A 13726-nucleotide genomic window follows, 5' to 3' on the forward strand; every position below is an offset into this window, starting at 1 on the left:
ACAGCAGCATCACAGACTTGGCACCAAGAACCTCACAGGCCACTTGCTTACAGACTTAGCCCCGCCCCCTTCCTTAGTGAGCCCACCCCCCCCCCTCTGAGCTGGCTTTCTGCCACACCTGCCTGTCCCTGAGGAGGAATTCTGTCCTTCCTAAAGCTCTCTTCAGCAACGACAGGGAGCAGAGTGGGTGTCTGGATTCGTTTTCTGTGTTTTGGGTGAAGTTCTGAGAGGCCGAAGTGTGTAAAGAGCAATCAGAATCGTGCATTTTCCTTCGTCCGCTCCTTTTAGGAAACGATGTGACCGCAGTCCCACCTGTCAGCCCCGCTGCTACTCAGTACCTGGTCTCCACGCCAGCCCCTGCTGTTAGGAATGTCCAACTTGCTCTTGTACCGTCTCTGACCGGGAGTGGATGTGTTTACACATCCACATAGAACCCGTGCAGCTTTTTTTGTTGTCTTTTAATACTTACTGGCTCATAAACATTTGTATGTACCCTGGTTTATGGAACTTACTTACAATCCTCTCTTTTAAAAAAAACCCGTCTTGACTTCTTACTATTAAGTAGCTGAATTTTTAAAAACAAACTCTGGGGTTGGAAAAATCAGTGGTCGCTCTCCCGCGTTAAGGTGTTCCTCACAGACTGACACGCAGCGGCTTCCTTTTCCTGCGCCGAGAGCTCCTCTGTGCTGCTGCGGGTGTGACAGAGAAGTGAGGAAGCTTCCCGTGCAGGTGCATCCAGCTCACAGTCTCCAATACTGGGGCACTGAGTTAGGGCGAGTCTCCACATCCGAACATGTCACTGTGTCTTAGTCCTTCCAGGTAAACAAGGTGAGCCTGGCTTTCTGGTCCCACAGACTGAGGAGCACTCCTGGGAATGCTTTTGGCGACCTACAGCACTCACTTCAGCCTGCAGCATCTCACTGCTTTACATCGTAGAGAACACCGGCAATTATATTTTAGATTCCCTTTAATTTTGTGGTGGTTTTAACAAAACACTTTCATTATCGGGTTAGGGCTTATTTTAAAACTAAATGTCATTTCTTTTTCTACCTGGGTTCTTAGCCATGGAACAAATGGAATTGTATTCTGTTTCACCATAATGACATCTAAAATTCTTTTAAATTCCCAGTCATGCTTTTTTCTTTTTCCATGAGATATTTCTTTCAAAAGCCCCAAATCTTCCCTAGGAAATAGGAAAAGCAAGAGTTGATTTGGCTTGTTTGCTCAGCTGTTTAGCATTTGCAGCTCTGTGGGCGAGAGCGTGACCCCAGTGAGCCCGAGACTGAGACTTGATCCTGGAAAGGCCAGCGAGCTCTCTGCAGGTAACACACACAAAGTGTCCAAAACTAGATCAGCCCAGCCACTGTCCCCCAAGTGTGTCTGTGTCACCAGGGGGGAGCAGGCAAGAACGTGGAGGAGACAGAGGAGAAGGGTGCACTGGGTGGGTCCCAAGCAAACACTCAGAAGGGGACCATCGCCGCTTGAGAAAAAGAAACCTCACAAGTTCTTGCAGAAAACCCGGAAATCTTAGTTTGTCTAGAAATTGGCAAGTGTCTTTGAACCGTCTTTTAGATGCTTATGGAGTGGGGTGAGTTCAAACCAAAACAAAAAAAACCATTCAGATGCACTTTTTCTGTGTTCCTTAACTATACAAGTGTGTTTCACATTGTTCTCGGTTTTGCTTAAATAGTCTTCAGGGAAGGTTGTTTGGGTTGGAAAACTATACTCGACCGAGTGACACGAGACAGGAAGTTGGCAAGGACAGCGGGGCCCTGCTGGGTGCTGTGACGTGCACCGTGAGTCCGTCCACACTGGGCTGAACACTGAGAAGGGACGCGTCTGTGTTCCCATGAACCACACGGTCGGGAAACAAGAGACTGTGTGTTTTCAGTAACCAGTGGGTATTTGACCAATTTAAGTGATTATAATGTAGATTCAATTTGGGAAACGAAGAGATTTAATTTGCCCTTTAATAAAAATGTGAAATATAAGTAAGCCTGTGTCAGCTGATGCCCCATGTTAAGCATGCATTTCTTCTTAAGCAGCATGTTTCATTGGAGTCACGCACTCTGAAGGCCTGAGGAGAGGCTGTCACACACCATGAAGGACGCATCACTCACTACAGAAGGGAGGGCAGTGGGGCTGGTGCAGGGGCGCACTTCTCTCCAGAGGTAGCACCGAGGTCTGCAGAGGGCGGATGCAGGCTCCAGGCCTTTCACTCTCTCTGCATTCCTTGCTTCGTCTCTGCATGTGAGGCATACTCCCCCCCTTTGGCTGCTACGTCATTTGATAATGAGATAATTCCCCCTTTTTGCATATTTTTCCTAAGCAAATAATGACTAAGGTGGGCACGTTGAGATGAGCCAGAGCAGCTTCCTGGCTGTGAATCTGTGATCTGGGTAATTGGAGGCAGCCTGCACCTGTCTGGAAAGTAGGAGTGTCATGAAGCACTTTGTTCATCCTGACTTGGTCTCTGCAGCGACACTGAACTCCCCCTCTTAGCGCGATGCATTAGAACACACTCTCTGAGACTGGCGACATGGGTATCAGATTCACTGAGTGTGAGGTGATTAGTCTAAATCCCAAAACTCAGAATCCCCCAGCCTAGCTGTGTGTCATTTCCGTCAATTGGCTCTTTACATGTTTGAATGGCAGTGGCTGACAATGTACAGAAAAGGGACGTTCTCTAATGGTTTGAAAATGTTTTGGGGCCCTGGCTGGCATGGCTCAGTGGATTGAGTGCAGCCTGTGAACCAGGGGGTCGCCAGTTCAATTCCCAGTCAGGGCACATGCCTGGGTTGCAGGCCAGGTCCCTAGTGGGGACCACATGAGAGGCAACCACACATTGATGTTTCTCTCCCTCTCTTTCTCCCTTTCTTCCCCTCTCTCTGAAAAATAAATAAACAAATCTTTAAAAAATGTTTTGGGTGAGCCAGGGCTCCCTTGGAGATTTTTCTCTAATGCACAGCTGACATTTCTTTGGGAGGTACGGAGAGCATATGGAGAATGCCCAACAATTTTGATGCTGCTGTATTTACATAACTAATCTCTCTTTTCTTCCCCTTCTTAACCCTCATCTGAGGATTTGCTTTCTGGTTTGGGAAAGAGAGAAACATGGATGTGAGAAAGAAATATCGATTGGTTGCCTCCCATGCATGCCCAACCAGGAATCGAACCTGCAGCTTAGGCACGTGCCCTGACCGGGAATCAAACCTGCATCCTTTTGCTGAATAGGATGATGCTCCACCTAACTGAGTCACCGGCCAGAGCTGCATAATTTATCTTTTGACTTCTAATTGCACATAATCTATGTGTGACCTTAATAATACATGACAAAAAAGGGACATCACTGAATGTCATCCCAAGAAGCATCCTGTTGGAGCTCACTGCTACCCCTGGATGGGACAGCCAGAGCAGAGCCATAATGCAGGGCTTCCCTGAGGACCTTGGAGATCCAGAAAGGGGAAGGACCAGTGGTAAAGTGGCTGTGCCATGGTTGTCCAGGTCACGTGATGCCCTTACACATTTCCAAAGTAGGCCTTTTTCTAGTCAGAAGCATGAATCTCTTGGCATATGGAATGAGATGTTAGTAGCCCCTCAGAATCCGTAGCGTTTGCTGGCAGTGGAAAGGCAGAGAGCCACAGGCCTCACATCCCACTCTGGAGTGAAGACACTGGGGTTCACCAGTGTGTAACGGATAGGCATGGTTTGCTGTTTAAATCATGCTCCAGGTTGAGATAAGGAACTGCAGTGTTTGGGTTCTTGTTGTTTTCAGATTCCTTTCTCCAGGTATTTGATTCTCGCCTCCCACCACCTTGGGATCTGGTTGGAGAAAGAAAACGCAAAAGGTTTTCCTTTGTTATCTCATTTTTCAGAAACTTAAATATCCATGCTTGGAGGGACCCTGCCTTTTTAAGATGCTTAAGACCAACTAACCAACTCTTCAATGATCTGCCTGGTGTCAACAAGGCTGGGGAAGTATCAGCTGCTGAGAAGAGCATGTAAGAAAAGCTGCCCTGCAGACACGGGCACAAACCGGTCACACTGCTGTTCACTGAGTGCCCACCACGTGCCAGACAGACCCACTGACCTTCCACATATAAGAAGCACGTGGCTGCTGCATTGCTTCCACTTTCCGAATCTCACACACGGTCATGTGGTTCCCACCCAAAGTCATGCAAGGAAGGAATTCCAGGGGCACGTATTTCAGTCTTGGGTTAGTTGACATCCTACGAGAACACCAAGTGTCTAAGCCTTTTTTGAGGTATTCAATATTTTTCACCTGGGTGTGCTTTGCATCAGTGTTTATATAAAATACTTGTTACTGTTGACACCATGACTTGGCTTTAAAGTGACCTCTTTAAGTTTTTGACTAAGGAGATAAGGTGGGAAGAACAAGTAGCTGATGATGATCAGAACTTGGGGGTGCAGTGACTAGTTTCTACTTGCTCGACCAGTGATTTGGTGTCTGCTCACAACCTTGTTCCCACACACAACTCCTGACATTTTCAGTCAAAGATGTAAACCCCCGTGTATGATCCTCCACCCACTGCACCATCTTCATAAAGATGACACCAGCCTGAACGTGTAGTGAGCAGTCGGGTGAACCCCACTGAGCTCCAGGAACTCATTCTTTTCCCTCGTCCCCCATCTCAGCACCGAGTACACCGTCCCAATACAGAATATGCTAGATGCTCAGTGAATTGACTTCCTGCCCTTTCTCATTAAGCAGCCTTGCATCTCTATGTTTGTGGACCTTTATTCCTGATACTGTCTTCAGGTGTGGAGGCCAGAATCACGATTTTTTGGAGATTCCTGCAACCTGACTTTGGCCTTGAATTCCCTGAGGTGGGGAACAAGCAGCAGATTTAAAGGGGGCATGGCTGCAAAATGGGTCTGTGGTCTTCGGGCCACCTTGATCTTCAACCTGTTTCCAGTCACACTCACAACTCAGAGTGCATCAGCCTAAACAGATCAAATGGGAATAGAGGAGGATTCTGGGAAGGGGGCCAAGTAGGAAGCACCAGGAGTCTCTCTCCCAACCTAGACACCAGCTGCACTGGCAGAACCTCTCAGATGTTCACCTTGGAATGTGAGCCTGCTGGAGCCTTGCAACTCCCAGAGAGGCCAGGATGGTAAACTGGAGACAAGTTTAGTTCTTAGTAGAGCAGCAGCCACCCACCCACAGCCTCCAGCCATGGCAGGCAGCTCTGCAAGTTTTGCTGGAGCCAGTGGTCACAGCCTGCAGGAGTGAGGGTGGGAGAAAAAGATTGTCCCCTGCATACTGGGGTCAGTTCTCTGCTGCTTCTGGTCACTGAGGTGCAGAGAGGCTGGCAGCCATTGTTTCTCCTTCCCCCCCACTGCTGCAAGGCCCCACCCCTCTCTGACTGATGGTACTTCCTGAGGGGGTTTACAGGGCCAGCAACTCCCCTATTTTTCACATTTTCACCTTTCAGGATGCAGACATTAAAGGCTAGCACATTAAAAAAAACAAGTGGATATTCAGGGAAAATTAAGTGATCACACATGCCCAGGAATATGCTCTTAAGAGACATTAAGTTTACACCTCCAGCTGATTCTCAGCACAGGGTCAGCCCACAACAATTTTAAAAAACAACAAAAAAAACTTCCCCACTAAACCCTGAGAAGGGGGTGAATATGATATCTGGAGTTACTACATCGTTAGACTCAAATGGCCAGCAGTGAACAAAAAATCACCAGGCATACAAAGAGACAAGGAAGTGTGGCCCATTCAAAGGGAAAAAAGTCAACAGACTCTGTCCTGAAAAAGAGTTCATGGCAAATGTATTAAAGACAAGATAACTATGTGTGAATAAAATGGAAATATCAATAAAGAAGAAACCTCAAAAGAAATTAAAAAAATTCTCAGGCTGAAAAGCACAATAAAAAAATTGAGTAGATAGATTCAAAGGCAGATATGAGCAGGCAGAAAAAAAGAATCTGAACTTGAAGATGAACAATGGAAATGACTGAGACTGAGGAACAGAGAGGAAAATTGAAGAAGAGCAGAGGGAGCTGATGGGACACCAAGCGGGCCAGCACACACAGCCTGGGAGTGCCCGGGAAGCAAGACAGCATAGGAAATAATGGCTGCAAACTTCCTAAGTGTGATCAAACACAAGCATAAAACATCAAGAAGCTCAATGGATCCCAAGGAAGATGAACTCAAAAAGACTCACACCTAGTACAAAATAATCATACTTTCAAAGGACAAAGGCAAAAATTGAATCTTACAAGGGAACCTCAAGATTATCTGCAGATTTCTCAGAAAATGTGGAGGCTAGAAGACAGTCGGCAAATGTATTCAAAGTTCTCAAAAATAAGAGAGTCCTCTATGCAGCAAAACTGACTTTAAAAAAAAAGGAGGGAGAAATTCAGATATTCCCAGATGAACAAAAGCTGAGGGAGGTAATAACCGCTAGAACTGCCCTGCCGGAAACACTCAAGGGCGTCCTGCAGGGGAAGTGAAAGGACACCAAACAGCACCTCCAAGCCCTACACAGAAATAGAGCTCTCGATAATGAGGAATAAACAGGCAATACTCAAAACTAGTATTGTTATAATCATGGTTTGTAACAACTTATTTTTTTATTGTTCAGTTACAGTTGTCCCCATTCTCCCTGCCCCTGTTGCTCTCCCCTGCCCCATCCAACCCCTGCTCCCAAAGACAATCCCCTCCCCACTGTCCTTGTCCACGGGTCCTTTGTACATGTTCCCTGACTTAACCCTTCCCTTCTTTTCCCCACTACCCCTTTCCACCTCCCCTCTGGTCACTCTCAGTTTGTTCTTTATTTCTATGTCTCTGGTTCTTTTTTGCTCATATGTTTCGTTGATTAGGTTAGACTTATAAGTGAGATCATAAGGTCTTTGTCTTTCACTGACTGGCTTATTTCACATAGCATAATAGTCCCCACTTCCATCCATGCCGTCATGAAAGGTAGGAGTTCCTTCTTTGTTCCTGCTGTGTAGTATTCCATTGTGTAAATTCACCAATTTTTTTTATCTACCCATTTACTGATAGGCATTTAGGCTCTATCCAGCACTTGGCTATTGTCAATAATGCTGCTATGAACATAGGGGTGCCTAGATTCTTTTGAGTTGGTGTTTCATGGTTCTTAGGGTATGATTCTAGCAGTGAAATTGCTGGGTCAAAAGGTAATTGCATTTTTAAATTTTCAAGGAATTTCCATACTGTTTTCCACAGTGTCTGCACCAGTCTGCATTCCCCCCCAACAAGGTACTGGGGTTCCCTTTTCTCCACAACCTCACCTGCACTTAATGCTTGTTGATTTGTTTATGCTGGCCATTCTGACCAGTGTGAAGTGGTATCTCATTGGGGTTTTAATTTGCACCTTTCTGATGGCTAGTGATGCTGTGCATCTTTTCATGTGTCTCTGGGCCCTCTGTATGTCCTTGCTGGAGGAGTGTCTCTTCAGGGCCTTTGCCCATGTTTTAATTGGATTATTTGTCTTCCTGGAGTGGAGTCATGTGAGTTCTTTATATATTTTAGAGATCAAACCCTTGTCTGAGGTATCACTGACAAATATGTTTTCCCATACAACTGGTACTCTTTTTATTGTGCTGATGTTTTCTTTAGCCATACAGAAGTTTTTAGTTTGAAGTGCTGCCATTTGTTTATTCTTTCCCATATATCACTTGCTCTAGGGGACATATTGGGGAAAATATTGTTGTGTGAGCTGAGATTTTTCTTCCTATGTTCTCCTCTAGGACTTTTATGGTGTCACGATTTATAGGTAACAGTACTTTTTGTTTTCTAGGTGATTAAAGAAACAATTATTAATGTAAATATTGGTATTACTGTAACTTTGTAACTCCAAATCTTGTTTTCTACATACTTTAGGGGATTAATAGATTTATAAGAATGATTACTTTACATATTTGGACACATAATGTACAGTTACTTTATGACATCAAAAACTGAAAGCATTGTAGACAGAACTGTAAAGGAGCAGTTTTTATATGTTACTGAAGTTAATCCCTTATAAAATCAACTTTGAATATTATGGCTTTATGTTAAATGTGATGGCCCTGGGAACTAAAAAAGAAAGTAGCAATAGAATATGCACAAAATGAACTAAGAAGTCATTTAGACATTCCACTACAAAAGAAAATGTCAACCCAAAAGAAGATGGGATTGCAGGAAATGAGGGACAAAAGACTTATAGGGCACATAGAAAACGAACCACACAATGACAGACATAAGTCTGTTATCAGAAATGGATTAAACTTCCCAATCAAAAGACCAAGATCTGCAGAATGAATGAAAACACAACATCCTATGATGCCTACAAGAGACTCGGTTGAGATCCAAAGAGATAAGTTGGCCATGAAAGGGTGGAAAATAAATTACGTGCAAAGAGTAACCATAAGAAAGCAAGGCTGTCTCTCCTAATATTAGAAAATAGATGTTAAATGAAAAGAAGGTGGCCAGACAAAGGGCACTGTATATTAATAAAGTTTCAACATAGCAAGAAGATAGAACTATATAACATGTGCCTAATGTCAAATGGTCAAAATATATGAAGCAAAAATGGACAGAATCGAAGGGAGAAATAGATCGTTCTTCAACACCAGTTGGAGAATTTGATACCCTGCTCTCAGGAATGGGTAGAACAACCAGACAGAAGAATAAACTAATAAGGAAATAGAGGACTTAACACAACAAACCCACTAGAACTAACAGATTTCTACAGAGAACACTTGACTTCACAACAGTGTAAACCTTCTCAAGTACACATAGGACATGTTCCAACATAGACCAGATGTTATGCCACCAATTGAGTCTCAATAAATTTTAAAAAAAACAAATGCCATAAAGAGTATCTTCTAAGACTACAATGAGATGAATTAGAAATCAATATAAAAGAAAACTGAAAACTTCACACAATTGTGAAAATCAAACAAACACAGAAATGAAAGAAGAAATCATAAGGAAAATACACGTACTTAAAAGTGAATGAAAATGAACACCACACACCACAACTTTTGGGATGCTGTGAACATGATACTAAATGGGAAACTTAGGCCTATAAATGATTACATTAAAAACAAGAAAGCTCTCAAATCAATACCCTAACTATAATTTAATGAAAGAAAAAGAAGAAGAAACCCTGGTTGCAAAAGAAGGAAGTCATAAAGATGAGAGAACAGATACAGGAAATAAAGACTAGAAAAACAATACATAAACTCAATAAATCCAAAATTTGGTTTTTTGAAAAGATAAACAAAATCGACAAACTTTCTGCCAGATATACTAAAAAGAGAAGACTGAGATCACTAAAATCAGAAATAAAAGTGGGGACATTACTACCAATTCTACAGAAACATAAAGAATCATAAGAAATCACTATAAACAATTATAGGCCAGCAAGTTGGACAACCTAGAAGAAATGGATAAATTTCTAAAACCACCACCAAGACTGAGCCAAGAAGAAATAGAAAATCTGAACAGACCAATTACTAGTAAGGAGATTGAATCAGTAATTTAAAATCTGCCAGTGAAGAAACATCTGAAACATCTGAAGTCCCTCTGAAACTTCTTTTAAAAAAAATCTAAGAAAAGGGAACACCGCCAAACATTATGAGGCCAGCATTACCTTGATACCAAAGCCAGACAAGGATACAAGAAAGGAAGACCAGAGGCCAATATTCCTGATGAATGTAGATCCAAAAATTCTCAGCAAAAAACTAGAAAGCCAAATTGAACAGCACATTAAAAGGATCACATGCCATGATCAAATGAGAATCTAGGGATGTAAGTATAGTTCAACACCTACAAATCAATCAATGTGATACACCACATTTAATAGAATGAAAGGAAAAAATCGTATGATCATCTCAATAGGTGCAAAAAACCTTTGACAAAATTCAACATCCACTCATGATAAATACTGAACAATTTAGGTGCAGAAGGACTCTACCTCAACATAGTAAGAGCCATATCTGACAAGCCCATGGCTAACTATGACCTCAATGATGAAGGGTTTAAATCTTTATCTCTAAGGTAGGACTAACACAAGGGTGCCCATTCTCAGCACTCCTAGTCCACACAGTAGTAGAAGTCCCACCCAGAACAATCAAGCAAGACAAAAAAAGAAAAGGCATCAGAATTGGAAAGGAAGAAGTAAAACTATCTCTATTTGCTGATGGCATGATGTTATATATAGAAAGCACCCCCAAAACTGTTAGAGCTAATCAACAAAACAGTAAAGTTGCAAGGTAGAAGATTAACCTAAAGAATCAGCCCTAGCCTAGTGACACCATCCCACAAAGTGAAAAGTTGCTGGTTCAATTTCCAGTCAGGGCACATGTCTGGGTTGCGGGTTCAGTCCTGGTCAGGGCATGTACAAGAGGCAACTGATTGATGTTTCTCCCTCATATTGATGTTTCTCTTTCTCCCTCCCCCTATCTAAAAAATAAATAAATAATTTTTTTAAAAAGAATTAGTCCTGGCAAAGTGGCTCAGTTGGTTGGAGTTTTGTCCTATATACCAAAAGGTTATGGGTTCAATTTCCGGTCAGAGCACATATCTAGGTTGTAGGTTCAATCCCAGGATGGGTCTTGTATAGGAGGCAGCTGATTGATGTTTCTCTCTCACATCAATGTTTCTCTCTCTTTCTCTATTTCTAAAATCAATAAAAATATCCATGAGTGAGGATTAAACAGGAAAAGAATCAGTAGCATATCCATACATTAACTATGAATTATCTGAAAAAAGAAATAAAGGAAAAATCCCATTACAATAGCATCCCAAGCAATAAATACTTAGGAATACATTTAATCAGAGATGAAATATCTCTACACTTAAAACTACCAGACATTGATTAAAAAAATGAAACAAGACACAAATAAATGGAAAGGTATCCTCTGTTCATATATTGGAAGAATTAGTATTGTTAAAATATCCATACCACCCATGCCATCTATAGATTCAATGCAATCCTAGTCAAGATTCCAATGGCATTTTTTACAGAAGTATAAATAACAGTCCTAAAATTAATATGGAATCACAAAAAGACCCCACAGAGGCTAAAATAATCCTGACAAAGAACAGAGTGAGGGGGGAGGGAGTATTTGGGGGGATGAATGGTGATGGAAGGAGACGTGACTTGGCGTGGGGAACACACAAGACAATGTACAGGTGATGTGTTACAGAATTGTACACCTGAAACCTGTCCAGTTTTATGAACCAATGTCATCCCCAATAAATTCAGTTTTTAAAAATGGAGAAGTATTACACATCCTGATTTCAAGCTATATTATAAAGCTAAAGTAACCAAAAAAGCATGGTATTGTACTGGCAATGGAACAGAACTGAGAGCCCAGAAATAAAAGCCATGTATATACAGCAAAATAATATTTGGCAAGGGAGCCAGGAATACTTAATGGAGAAGAGTCGGTGTCATCAATAAATGGTGCTGGAAAATTTAGATATTCACATGTGAGGGAATGACACTAAACCTCTCTCACACCACTCCCAAAAACTAACTTGAAATAGATTAAAGACTTAAATGTAAGAATAGAGACCATAAAACCCATAGAAGAAAACACAGGGAAAAAAGCTCCCTGACTTGGGTCTTAGCGACGATCTTTTGGGTGTGACGGTTCAAACACAAGCAACAAGATAAAAAACAAACACGTGGCGCTGCATCAAAGGAAAAGGCTTCTGCACAGCAAAGAAAACCAACACAATGAAAAGACCCCCTACCGAATGGAAGGAGATATTTGCAAGTCATATCTGACAAGGGTTAATATCCAAAATATTTATTAAAAAATACATAAAACTCAATAGCAAAAAAAAATTAATAATAACCAAAACCCAAAACCAAACCTGATTTAAAATGGACAGAAGCCCTGACTGGTGTGGCTCAGTGGGGTTGGGCATTGTCCTGCCAAGCAAAAGGTCACATGTTCCTTTCTGGGTCAGGGGGCAGGCCTGGGCTGCAGGCCAGCCTTCTGGTTGGGCGTGTGCCAGTGGCAACCAGTTCATATTTTACTCATAGAGAGAGATGTTTCTGTCTCTTTCTCCCTCTCTTCTGCTCTCTCTAAAAATAAAATCTTACAAAAAATTAAATAAACTGAAGACCTGAACAGACATTTCTCCAAAGAAGATATTCAGAGAAGCAACAGGTACATGAAAAGATGCTCAACATCACCAGTCATCAGGGAAATGCAAGTCAAAACCACAGTGAGACATCACCTCAGATACATTTGAATGGCTGTCCCTCAGTGGGTGGAGCGTCATCCCACAATCCCCCAAGGTCACTGCTTTGATTCCCAGTTAGGGCACATGCCTGGGTTGCAGGCCTGGTCCCTGGGAGCGGGGCACAACCGATCCATGTTTCTCTCCCTCACTTCCTCCCACCCTTTCCCTCTGTCTACATATAAATAAAGACATCTTTTTTAAAAAAAAACAGTACTGGGGATAAAATATACAACATGATGACTACAGTTAACACCATTACATGGTACCTTCAGAAGTCGTTAAAACAGTAGGTCCTAAAACAGTAGGTTGTAATCACAATGAAAACAAGCATTTTTTCTTCTTCTGTATCAACATGACCTTTGTTATTAATATTTACACATTACCTTTTATAAGTTATGCTGTACACCTTAGACTTACACAGTGGTGTATGTCAATTATATCTCAATAAGATGGAATATAAGAATAAAAAGACATTATCCACAGAGTACAAAGGAAACCCACAGAATGGGAGGAAATATTTGCAAATCATATATCTGATGAGAGTTTAATATCAAGAATATATATAGAGAGAGACCTCCTAAGATTCAAGAAGAAAAAACAAACAAACTGGCTGAAAAATGAGCAAAAACTTGAATAAACATTTCTCCAGAGATGACACAGAAATATCCAAGAAACACATGGGAAGAGACTCAACGTCACTGATCATCAGGGAAATGCAAATCAAAACCACAGTGAGACACCGTGTCACACCCAGTGGGACGGGAGGATGTGCAGAGAGTGGAGCCGTGTGCACTGCTGATGGAAACGTGTGACGGTGCAGCCTCGGCGGGAAACGGCGCAGCAACTCCTCAGACAATGAAGGACAGAGTTACCATTTGACCCAGCAATTCCCCTTCTGGGATTCTACCCAAGTGGATTTGAAGAGATACCTGTGCACCCACGTTCACAGCAGCGTTATTCACATGAGCTAAAAGGCGGAAGCCACCCAAGCATCCACTGATGGGTGAATGGATAAGGAAAATATGGTATATACACACAATGGAATATTATTCAGCCTTAAAAATGAACTAAGTCCTGCAATATTCTACAACACGGATGAGCCTTGAGGACATCCTGCTAAGTGAAATAAGCCAGTTACAAGAAGATACCTACTGTATGCTTTCACTTTTATGTGCTATCTAAAGTAGCCAAAATCATACAGACAGAAATGGTAGTGGGGGTCACCAGAGCCGGGAGAGGGGAGATCGGGGAGTTGTTGGCTGATGGGGAAAAGCATCAGACTTACAGGGACGAAAAGATTCACGGGGACAGATGGTGGTGATGGCAGTACAACAGTGTGAAGGGATTAATACCACTGAACTGCATAATTCGAAATGGTTCAGATAGGAAACGTTGTGAGTATTTTAACACAATACAAAGAAAGAAAAAAAGTGAAGTGTTTTCCTTGGACGGTTTTCTAGGACCACCCTCCTGGCCCTG

This window comes from Phyllostomus hastatus, unplaced genomic scaffold, assembly GCF_019186645.2.
Source record: "Phyllostomus hastatus isolate PE091 unplaced genomic scaffold, TTU_PhHast_1.1 phas_contig_102, whole genome shotgun sequence".
Taxonomy (NCBI): Eukaryota; Metazoa; Chordata; class Mammalia; order Chiroptera; family Phyllostomidae; genus Phyllostomus; species Phyllostomus hastatus.